The 11,479-nt window shown below is 34.8% G+C and overlaps 2 non-coding genes across 2 annotated transcripts; both read right to left on the bottom strand.

Annotated features, from left to right (window-relative positions):
• Positions 1 to 6,039: 6,039 nt before the first annotated feature.
• On the bottom strand, positions 6,040 to 6,131 carry LOC131629279 (small nucleolar RNA R12). The gene has a single exon (XR_009292005.1). It is a non-coding gene; the product is annotated as a small nucleolar RNA R12 (small nucleolar RNA).
• Positions 6,132 to 11,036: 4,905 nt separating this feature from the next.
• Positions 11,037 to 11,114, bottom strand: LOC131629278 (small nucleolar RNA R12). Its single transcript, XR_009292004.1, has one exon. It is a non-coding gene; the product is annotated as a small nucleolar RNA R12 (small nucleolar RNA).
• Between the last annotated feature and the right edge of the window lie 365 nt (positions 11,115 to 11,479).

Here is an 11,479-nt window from a genome sequence, read left to right as displayed (position 1 = left end):
ACTGATTCCATAAAAATCAATAATTAAAAGGGTCACAACTGAATCCACCGATTGGCTTGGTTTACTGTTTGTTTCGGGCTGAACCCAAAACAAACTGCTTTCGGGCCTGACTCCGAACCAAACTGCTGCTGATCTCCACACCAAATTATATACTGTTGATCTCCACAACGCACCAAATTATATACTGAATTTTACCAAAATAACAACAAAATACAGTAATCCAAAAATAAATACTGTATCATTTTATTCAAGAATTAAAAAATCATAGATAGATAAATGTCAGTCATATAATACGAAACAAAAATTTATAGAGTATGAATAATCTCATTTAATCTCCACTGTCATCCAAGACATTACAACAAAAGGAACAATCATACCTCCGAACTAGTAATTGAGGCAAGAGAAAATTTAATCAAACCGTAATAAAAAAGTTATCAGAAAAGAATAGATGACACAATTCATAATTTATCCACCAGATATACAATATGAAAAAAACATAATCAGTTTATATGTATTTAACTGTAACCAAAACAGGGATCCAGAAATACAGGAATTCATAGAGCTGGAAAATGCAAGTTCCCGAAAATCGGTCTGAAATTTTATATTTGCCCCCAGAACAAAGTTACCAAGTAATCGATCCAAAAGATCTCAGATCTTGCAACTGAAAGAAGAGGCAATTTAACTTAATACTAAGAAATGGAGAAAGAAATTGAAAAATAAATTGATGTTGTCAGAAGTAGCTGGTTGTAATCTCATCTATGAACATATTGTTAGAGTATAGTTTTCTAATGGGTAGTTAACACTGTCAACCCAATATCATTGGGCCTTATTTTTCTGTTAGTTCTGTTAGGCCCATTAGTTGTTAAAGATACACATATATAGACTCTCTTGTATCTCTTGATTCAGTTAAGCTTGTATGAACTATAGAGCACAGAGTGCTTCTTTTCTCTATAGCACTGAGTGCTTTTATCTTTTAGTTTTCTGTTGTAACTGAATCAAGAACAAGATGAATAACCATCTTCATCTTCTACATGGTATCAATCGCGTGTTCTGATCAGCTACGCTTCCGCAATCCGTCGTCTTTTCGTCGGCTACATTCATCTCTACAAACTACGCTGAGCGTACTTCTTGTCTTCTGAAAGTTTTTCCTTTTTCAAGGTTCAACAATGGAGTCCCCTGAGAACACCGACTCGGTGATCAAAAGCCCTGAAGTTTCCACTGTGTTTGCGTCATCCAAATCTGGTAATGCGTTTGGACCGAAGCTTTCAATCAAACTGCAAGAGAACAACTATCTTCTCTGGAATCAACAAGTCGAAGGAGTCATCCTCACTCAAAAGATGCACAAGCTTGTTGTTAATCCCCAAATTCCACAACAATACAAAACAGATCAAGATCGTATCTCAGGTACCTTCTCTGACGAATATGAAGCTTGGATCGTGCAAGATCAAGCTGTCTTTATTTGGCTCTTATCTACAATCTCTGAATCGGTCTTGCCTAGGGTTCTTGCCTGCAAACATGCCTTTGAGGTGTGGGATCGCATTCATCAGTATTTCAACGCACAGATGAAGGCTAGGGTGCGCCAGTTGCGTGTTGAGCTAAAATCCACCAAGAAAGGGAACAAATCCGTCACTGAGTTTGTGTTACGCATCAAGGCTATTGCAAACTCCCTTCTTGCGGTTGGTGATGTCATCACTGAACAAGATCAAATTGATTCCATACTCAATGGACTTCCAGAAGAATTCAGTCCTTTTGTTATGCAGATGTATGGTTGCCCTGTTCCCCCAACGCTTTGTGATGTTGAAGCCCTCCTCTATGTGCAAGAAGCACAACTTGATAAATTTCGCCAAGAATTGGCTGCTACCACCGTCTCAGCAAATGTAGCTCAGTCAGGTCATAGAGAAGAGGGTATTAGAGGTTCCTATCCTGGAAATCGAGGAAGAGGTCAAAGATTTGTTCGTGGCCGAAGTCGTGGTAGAGGTAGAAGCATCAATGGTGCCACTGGAAGTCGTCCAACCTGTCAGCTATGTGGCAAGTATGGTCATGCTGTCTCAAACTGCTGGCATCGGTTCGATGAGAACTTCATGCCACCAAGATCTGATACTACTCATTCAGGTCCTAGCAGTAATGGTCAAGAAGCTCAGTCTGAAGGCACTCAGAATCCCAAGACTGTGGCTATGATGGCAACTTCAAATCTTTCAACTGGTTACACACAGGAATACTCTCTTCCCTCTGAACTGGAATCTCAGGCCTGGTTCGCGGACTCAGGTGCTTCCCATCATCTAACTCCCTATGAATCTCTTTTACAAAACAAACAACCCTATTCAGGTTCTAACTGTGTGTATGTTGGTAATGGCCAAACCTTGGCTATACAGTCTATAGGTTCCTCTCAGTTTTACTCCCCTTTTAACACTAAGCACAAACTAAACTTATCTCACATTCTTCATGTTCCTACTATTACCAAGAATTTATTATCTGTCTCAAAATTCTCTGCTGACAATCATGTCATATTTGAATTCTCTGCTAATAAATGTTATGTTAAATGTCAGGCTTCTAAACAAGTCCTTGTTGAAGGAGTTCTAGATGCTAGTGGTCTCTACTGCTTCCCTCAGCTACATTTGGAGTCAACAACTCTTTCCAAGCCTCATAGTAGTCATAGTCATGGTACAACTGTACATACCTTTGTTGCTTCTAATTCATGTAATGATAGTACCTTATGGCATCATAGGTTAGGGCATGCCAATTCTAATTCTGTTGATTCTGTTCTCAAACTGTGTAACATTGCTATTCCTAATAAATCAAATACTGAGTTTTGCAATTCTTGTCACATTGGGAAAGCACATAAGCTGCATGCCCCTCTTACCAATACAGTTTATCCTAAAGCTTTTGACATGATTTACACGGATCTATGGGGGCCTACTCCTAATCCTTCTAAGTCTGGCTATAAATACTACATAGCATTTGTTGATGCACACACTAGATACACTTGGTTATACTTTCTTAAACAAAAATCTGAAGCTCTATTTGCCTTTAAACTGTTTCATAAGTTTGTGCTGAATCAATTCCACATTAATATTAAGTCTGTCCAGTCAGATTTTGGGGGAGAGTTTCGACCTTTTACCAAGTACCTAACAGAGTTAGACATATCACACAGATTAACATGTCCTCACACATCTCATCAAAACGGATCTGTTGAGAGGAAACATAGACAAATTGTAGAAATGGGCCTCACCATCCTGGCTCATGCATCCATTCCTCTAACATACTGGGACCATAGTTTCTCCACTGTTGTCCATGTAATCAATAGACTCCCAACCTCAGCCTTACCTACTGCTAGCTCTCCCTTCCAAGCCTTATACCATAAACAGCCTGAGTATAAAAGTTTACGTGTGTTTGGATGCTCTTGTTTTCCTCTACTCAGGCCCTTCAATAAACACAAGTTTGAATTCAGAAGTCAGGAGTGTGTGTATCTAGGAATGTCATCACAACATAAAGGGTACAAGTGCCTTAATAGAGAGGGTAAAATCTTTATTTCCAAGGATGTTACTTTCAATGAACAAGCCTTTCCCTTCCCAAAACTGTTTCCTACTAACTCCTGTGACACTTTGTCTCAGCCTGCTATCTGCTCAAAACAACCATCCTCTCTCTCTTTCTCCCTCTCAAATGGTCCTACTAATACTCATTGTCATAAGTCTGCTGGTTCACAACTAGATTTGAATGCTTCCCTTAACAATCTAGTCATCCCTGATACACCTGTACAGCATCTTTTAAACCCCCCTACTGACAGTCAACCTGTTGGTCAGGATCCTAATCTATCAAATAGTGTGCCTATGACTAGTCACTCATATGTGTCTAGGACTGCCCATAGAAGTACTTCTCCTACAGTTACTTCCAGACATCCACATGGCAGTAGTACTGCTACTCCACCTGAACTGATGGATAATGCCCAACATATTAATTCAAATAGTCATACCAGTCCCATATATCATAGCACATCTGCATCCGTACCTAAGGTACCTCAATATCCTGAGGATATTAATAGTGACATGTCCCCTCAAGTTGACACAATGCTGCACACAGCCACTGAAACTGCCATAGAGCCCTCAAACCTGTCTCTCTCTCTTACTTTACCTGAGTCTAATTCATCTGCTTCTCCCTCTATTGGCTCTAGTGGGACCTTGGTGCCCCTTGTTGAAAATGCCCACCCTATGCTTACCCGAGCCAAAACTGGACATTCCAAACCAAAAGCCCTCCTTGTTCATACTGAGTCTGAACCATCTAGTGTTAAACAAGCCTTGTCCAAACCACAGTGGGCTAAGGCAATGCAGGATGAAGTTAATGCCTTACAAGCCAACAAAACATGGACTTTGACTAGTCTGCCTCCTGGAAGAGTTGCTGTAGGTTGCAGATGGGTATTCAAAGTCAAAGAAAATGCTGATGGTACTATTCAAAAACATAAAGCCAGGTTGGTGGCCAAGGGCTTCCATCAGGAACATGGTTTTGACTATACTGAGACATTCTCTCCTGTTGTAAAACCTACAACCATTAGAGTGATACTCACACTTGCTGTCACCTACAAATGGGATATTCAGCAAATAGATATCAACAATGCCTTTTTAAATGGCATTCTCCATGAAGATGTGTACATGGTACAACCTCCAGGATTTGTAAGTACTGATAAGAGTCTTGTTTGTAAACTTAATAAGGCTATCTATGGCCTTAAACAAGCTCCACGTGCCTGGTATGAAAAGCTAACTCAGGCATTACTGCACTTTGGCTTCACTTCTTCCAAATGTGATACCTCCTTATTTGTGTACTACAGAAAAGGTATAACCTTATATGCTCTTGTATATGTTGATGACATACTAATCACAGGTTCCAACTCAACTCTGATTCATGATCTCATCAGCAAACTACATAGTACTTTTGCTCCCAAAAAGCTTGGCAAACCAAAGTACTTTCTTGGTATTGAAGTTGTCTTCTGCAAAAATGGATCTATGATTCTCACTCAGTCAAAGTATATCCGGGACCTCTTAACTAAAGCTCAGATGACTGCTGCCAATGGTGTCCCTACACCCATGTTAAGCAACTGCAAACTTAGCAAACATGGCACGAACTACATGACTGATCCGCACCTGTATCGGTCTATCGTGGGGGCTCTCCAATATGTAACATTGACAAGACCTGACATTGCCTATAGTGTAAACAAAGCTTGTCAGTTCATGGCAAGTCCGCTTGACACCCATTGGGCAGCTGTTCGCAGACTCCTGCGCTATCTCAGTGGCACAGCAAATTATGGCTTACTACTCTCTCCTTCAGTTTCTGCTTCAAAGTTTTCTTTGCGTGCCTATAGCGACTCGGACTGGGCAAGCGATCCTGATGATAGACGCTCTACCTCTGGTTCCTGCATTTACTTTGGCCCAAATTTAGTAGCTTGGAGCTCCAAAAAGCAGTCACTTCTTGCTCGCTCTAGCACAGAGGCAGAGTATAGAGCGTTAGCTCATTCGACCTCTGAATTATTGTGGCTGGAATCTCTTCTCTCTGAGCTTAAAATACCCTTTCATTCACCTGTGTTGCTCTGTGACAATCTCAGTGCTGTTATGCTTTCGCACAATCCGGTCCTCCATGCTCGTACCAAACACATTGAACTAGATATTCACTTTGTCCGAGAACGAGTGGTCACAGGTACTATGAAAGTTCAACATGTTCCTGCAGCTCTTCAGATTGCGGATACTCTCACAAAACCCTTGGGCACAACAGCTTTTCAGGAGCTGCGTAACAAACTAAAGGTGGTTAATCTGGCTCTGCATCCTTCAGTTTGAGGGGGGTGTTAGAGTATAGTTTTCTAATGGGTAGTTAACACTGTCAACCCAATATCATTGGGCCTTATTTTTCTGTTAGTTCTGTTAGGCCCATTAGTTGTTAAAGATACACATATATAGACTCTCTTGTATCTCTTGATTCAGTTAAGCTTGTATGAACTATAGAGCACAGAGTGCTTCTTTTCTCTATAGCACTGAGTGCTTTTATCTTTTAGTTTTCTGTTGTAACTGAATCAAGAACAAGATGAATAACCATCTTCATCTTCTACACATATCAATGGGAATCCGATTGATTTTTTTCATCATTCAACATCAATTTCAGCATATATTGAAAAGAAAAAACATGAATCAACAAATTGCAAGAATAAAATATAAGAATTAAATACAGAAACACAGTGAAAAATAAGAGACTCGAGCTTATTTGTAAAATAGAGAAGACAAAACAGTGGAACAAAGAAATTAGGGTTTCTGTGTAGAAGATTGCTTAGGGAATGTATTTATAGGCTTACTTTTTAGTTAAGATTTTTACTCATTTTCGGTTAATGGGCTTTATCCACCGAGTGCTGTTTCATATCTGAGGAATTAACATGCAACCTTTTTTTATAAATGTCACCTCCAATATTTTAAAATTATCCTTAAATAAGTTATTAGGGTGAAAAATGAAATTTTCGATAGAATTTTCAAAAAATTTAGTATATTTTCTAAAGTTAAAAATTAAAAAAAAATTGTACTATCAAAAATTTCAAATTTATGATAGTCTAATTTTATTTTATTAGGTAAAAAATATCGGAAATTTCAGAAATTTCGATAATTTTTTCCAAATTTCGGGTAAAAATTCATGGAAATTTTAAAAAAAATCAGTATTTTTTTGAAATTCCAGGTGCACCCCACAAATTTTCGGTAAAACGCATATTTTTTGAAAATTAGAGACTTTAGATAATGATATAATGATAAAAGCGGCATGTCTAATTGGAGGGGTAACATGTAGATTCCTCTTTAAATTGTTAGAACTATAATTTGATTATTTTCTTTGTAAACATACACATTCTTTGCTGACAACGCGTTTTCTAATATAATATTATTTGGTTTAATTACTTTTTTTTCTTACTATTTTATCTTCTCCTAATTTTAAAAAAAATCAATTCATGCTACCATATTTTTAAAGTTAGGTTTCTCTAAAAATGTTGATCATCTTAGGTGTCATTGACTATTGGTTTGAGTATTAAGTTAAATTTTTCTAACGAGACTTTAGTCGAGTTTTTCACATGAAACTTTTAGTTGAATATCTTGGGCAAGGCTTTAGTCGAGTCCCACTTGCGAGATTTTTAGTTGAAATCTTCACACAAGATGGTTAGTTATTGTCCTTTCCAATTAAGTTGTAGTTTCCCTCTTGGATGGGTATGGCGACTTGTCTCATCATTAAGTCTCTCTTTTGCATTTTTCTTCGAACCACTTTTGAATCATATCTTCTGTCTCCCATTGGAAGGTTGAGAAAAACTCAAGAAATAAGGGGTTTGAATTGTGTTTTCTTAAAATTTTGATTCTTTTAAAAAAGGGTTTTCAAAAGTTAAAGAGATAGTTCAAGGAAAGATAAAAAAACACTTTCAGTTATCCAGGTACACCTTAGAAAAGGCTAACCATGTCCACCCACCAATGTGATGTACACTACGTCATACAAAAGTGGAAAATGTGATGTACTTTTGTACCATGTTGCTTCTTTTGCAAGTTTATGATCGTTCTTTAGTTGTGATGTGGTTCTTATCTGAAGTAGCGCGTGCAGTGAGGAGATCAAGTAATGCAGACGTTCCAAGAGAGAGATTCCTTTAGAAACAAAAAGAGGTCTTCAGAGTCAAAAGCAACAGCCTTTCTGAATGACACATTGATTTCTGAACTAGAAGCAATAAGCATTTTTGAACTAAATTTTTGTATCTGAGTACTCGTTTTACTTGAGAATATTTGTAGATCCTTTTTTAATGAGTTTTTCAACATTCTTCAAAACTGCTGACGTTTGTTCATAGTTGAGATGAATAGTTCTTCTGATGTGTGATGACGCTGATTCAGAAGATTATTTGGACATCAATATTAATCAACCAAAATAGTGAATCTGCATACTTAAGAAACTATTAGAGTACAAATTGTTTCATACAAATATATGTATTGTTATCATCAAAACTCAAATATTAAATGCAGACCCAAATTTTGTTCGGACAACTCCCCATTTTTGATGATGACAAAACTATGTATTTTGATGTAACAATTTTACAAGTTTATATCATAAAAAATAAACAAATCAGAGTTTAGATAGATAAAACTCCCCTTGAGTTGTACGCTTTCTCCCTGAGTCAAAGACTTACAAATTTTAGAAAATAGGGATAACTGAGCATTGATTAAAAGACTCCAAGTGAGTTAAACAATGTCCCCCTAAATCTAAAACTTTAGACTTTAACAAAGATGGAGGGTTTTTATGAGCCATGTTCATATTTCATTTGATCCTGTTGTAAGAATTCACTTTAGTCAAGCATCATATATCAGAGCATTTAGATCTTTGGGTGACCTAGAAGAGTGTCTTCAAATTGCTTGAACGTGGATCTAGTTCTGACTGGTTCAGTTTTGTTTCTCCGAATTAATTCTTTATATACAATTTTCCTTTGCCTTGGTTTTATTTGAAATCATGTACCTCCAAAGGATTCTTATTTGTCATTATTATTTGGAATATCTACCTCAGAGTCCTTGATCTTTTGTTCAGCTCCTTCGAGTGTAATCTCTAGATCTGCAAAACTTTCAAACAGCTTTGAGTTTTCTAAGTCATGCTTGTCATCAAATCTGACATGAATTAACTCTTCAACAATGCGTTTTCATTATTTTATATCTTATAGCCCTTAGAGAGTTATGAGTATCCCAATATGATACACTTTTGTGCCTTAGAATCAAACTTGTTCAGATAATCTTTAGTGTTTAAAATGAAACAGGTGCATTCAAATGGATGAAAATATGAAATTTTTAGTTTTATTCCCTTTCATAATTCATAGGGATTCTTTTCAAGAATAGGTCTTACAGAGATTCTATTATGAATATAACAAGTTGTATTCACAGCTTCTGCCTAGAAATGCTTAGCCACATTTGTTTCATTGATCATGGCTATAACATTTGTTTCATTGATCATGGTTCTAGCCATTTCTTGCAATATCTTATTCTTCCTTTCCTCAACTCCATTTTGCTGAGGAGTTATTGGATAGGAGAAATCATGGGATATACCATTGAAGTCAAATAGCTCTTTAAACGGTTGATTTTCAAATTCACCACCATGATCACTTCTGACTTTAACAATCTTCTTTTGTGCCTTAGAATCAAACTTGTTCAAATAATCTTTAATGTTTAAAATGAAACAAGTACATCCAAATGGATGAAAATATGAAATGTTTAGTTTTATTCCAAATTCGTAGGTATTATTTTCAAGAATATATGAAATGTTTAGTTTTATTTCAAATTCGTAGGTATTATTTTCAAGAATAGGTCTTAATGAGATTCTATTATGAATATAACAAGTTGTATTCACAACCTATGCCTAGAAATGTCTAGCCACATTTGTTTCATTAATCATGGTTCTAGCCATTTCTGGAGGTAAAAACAACACTTTTGGATTTAAAATATATTCTGGAGGTAGAAACAACACTTTTGGATTTAAAATATGTTTTTAAAAAACTTATCTTTTTGACATATTTACAAAGAGCACCGAAAGAGAACTTCAATTTAGGTAAGCATCTGAGGTATACAAACATTTTGAAGCGATGTCAATGTCACTTCGATTGACTTGCCTGTGGCACAATGAATAACAATGCAACATTTTGAGTGGCGTCAATGGCACTGACACAATGAATTACTTCATAAATTTGACTTCGGTAACTGACACAATGAATCACTTCATAAATTTAATTGTATTGAGCATGATAGTTGATAGACTTAGTTTATAAACTTTGGCACAATTGTTCAGAACAACTAGCTACTTGCAACATTTTGAAGCAGCATCAATGACACTTCGATAACTGCCACAATAAATCACTTCATAAATTTGATTGTAACCATCATTAACACTTTGGTAACTAAAGGCATCACTTTATCCTAAATTTGACTGTAACAATTTAAAGGCATGACTTCATCCTAAATTTGACTGTAACAATTTAATTTTATTTAAGATACAAATAATACCATTTTCTTAAAATACTTATTTAAAATAATATTATATTTTATAGTGAAACGGTGCACTTAAATAAAAAATAATAATATATTTAAAATAAAATATTTATTTTTAAAACTTATTTTATAACACAATAAAAAATAATATTATATTTAAAAAAAATATTTATTTTTAAAACTTATTTTATAACACAAATTTATGTTTGTAACATTAAGAAATTAATCAATTATATTAATGATAAAAATATACATTACTACCTGTTAGGTGCATAAATTAAAAACAACAAATGTCCAATCTTAATTAAAATTTTAGCTTTATTTAAATTAAGTTATTTTTTAATATTTAACTATACACATTTTTATTAAAAATTATCAAACATTATTTAATTTAAATTTTTTTACTAATAAATAAGTCGAGTACTCCATTTTAACCTATCATTTAAGATATACTATATTAATTATGAACAGTGTAAATTGAAATTGTTTCTGAACCAAAAAACTTTCCAAAAAACATCCAAAATATAAAGTTACCTTTAATTTTATAAATTAAAATAATGATTAAGTTTTAAAACTATTGATCTTTAATTAAAGAATGTTTACAAAAATATCCACCTTAGAAAATTCTTTACCTTATAAATTTAATAAAAAACTATTGAAAATTGTATATTTTAAGATGTGGTTTGTAACATCTACTTAAAAAAACCTACGAGCAGTATTGATGCAACCCCAAATACATTTAAATAATAAAAATAATATTCATCAACTGATTATACAATAAGAAAAATTAAAAACAATTAAAAACAGTAAAAAATTTGTAAATGTAACCAAAACAGGGATCCAGAAATACACAAAACCATAGATCAGGATAATGCAAGTCCCCGAAAATTGGTCAAATTAATTTATGCCCCCAGAACAAAGTTACCAAGTAATCGATCTAGATCTCAGATCTTGCAACTGAAAGAAGAGGCAATTCAATTTAAAACTAAGAAATGTAAAAAAAAAAAAAAGTAGAAAACAATTTGATGTTGTCAGAAGTAGCTGGTTAATCTCATCTATGAAAATATCAATGGGAATCCGATTGATTTTTTTCATCATTCAACATCAATTTCAGCATACATTGCTAAAAGATGAATAAACTAACTGCAAAAATAAAAGATGTGAATTATATAAAGAAACACGGTAAGAAGGGAAAACTGATAGCTGTGAGAGCAAAATTAAGAGTAAATTTTAAATCTACGATGACTGAAAAAGAGAGAAAAAGGGATAACATAACATCTGAGCAGATAGATTAGGGTTTTTTTGGTGTATGAGTACAGCTTAGGGCATATATTTATAGGCTTGTTTATTACTAAAGGGCTTTGCTCTAATGGGCTTTATATACCCGATCCTCTTTTATTTTGTTATAACTAAAATTTGATTTGATTATTTTTTATGTAAACATCCCTACTCTTTGCTAACAACACGTT

The sequence above is a fragment of the Vicia villosa genome, unplaced genomic scaffold (genome assembly GCF_029867415.1).
Source record: "Vicia villosa cultivar HV-30 ecotype Madison, WI unplaced genomic scaffold, Vvil1.0 ctg.000540F_1_1, whole genome shotgun sequence".
Classification (NCBI taxonomy): domain Eukaryota; kingdom Viridiplantae; phylum Streptophyta; class Magnoliopsida; order Fabales; family Fabaceae; genus Vicia; species Vicia villosa.
The sequence above is the reverse complement of the archived record's forward strand: the minus strand, read 5'-3'. Positions and strand labels throughout refer to the sequence as shown.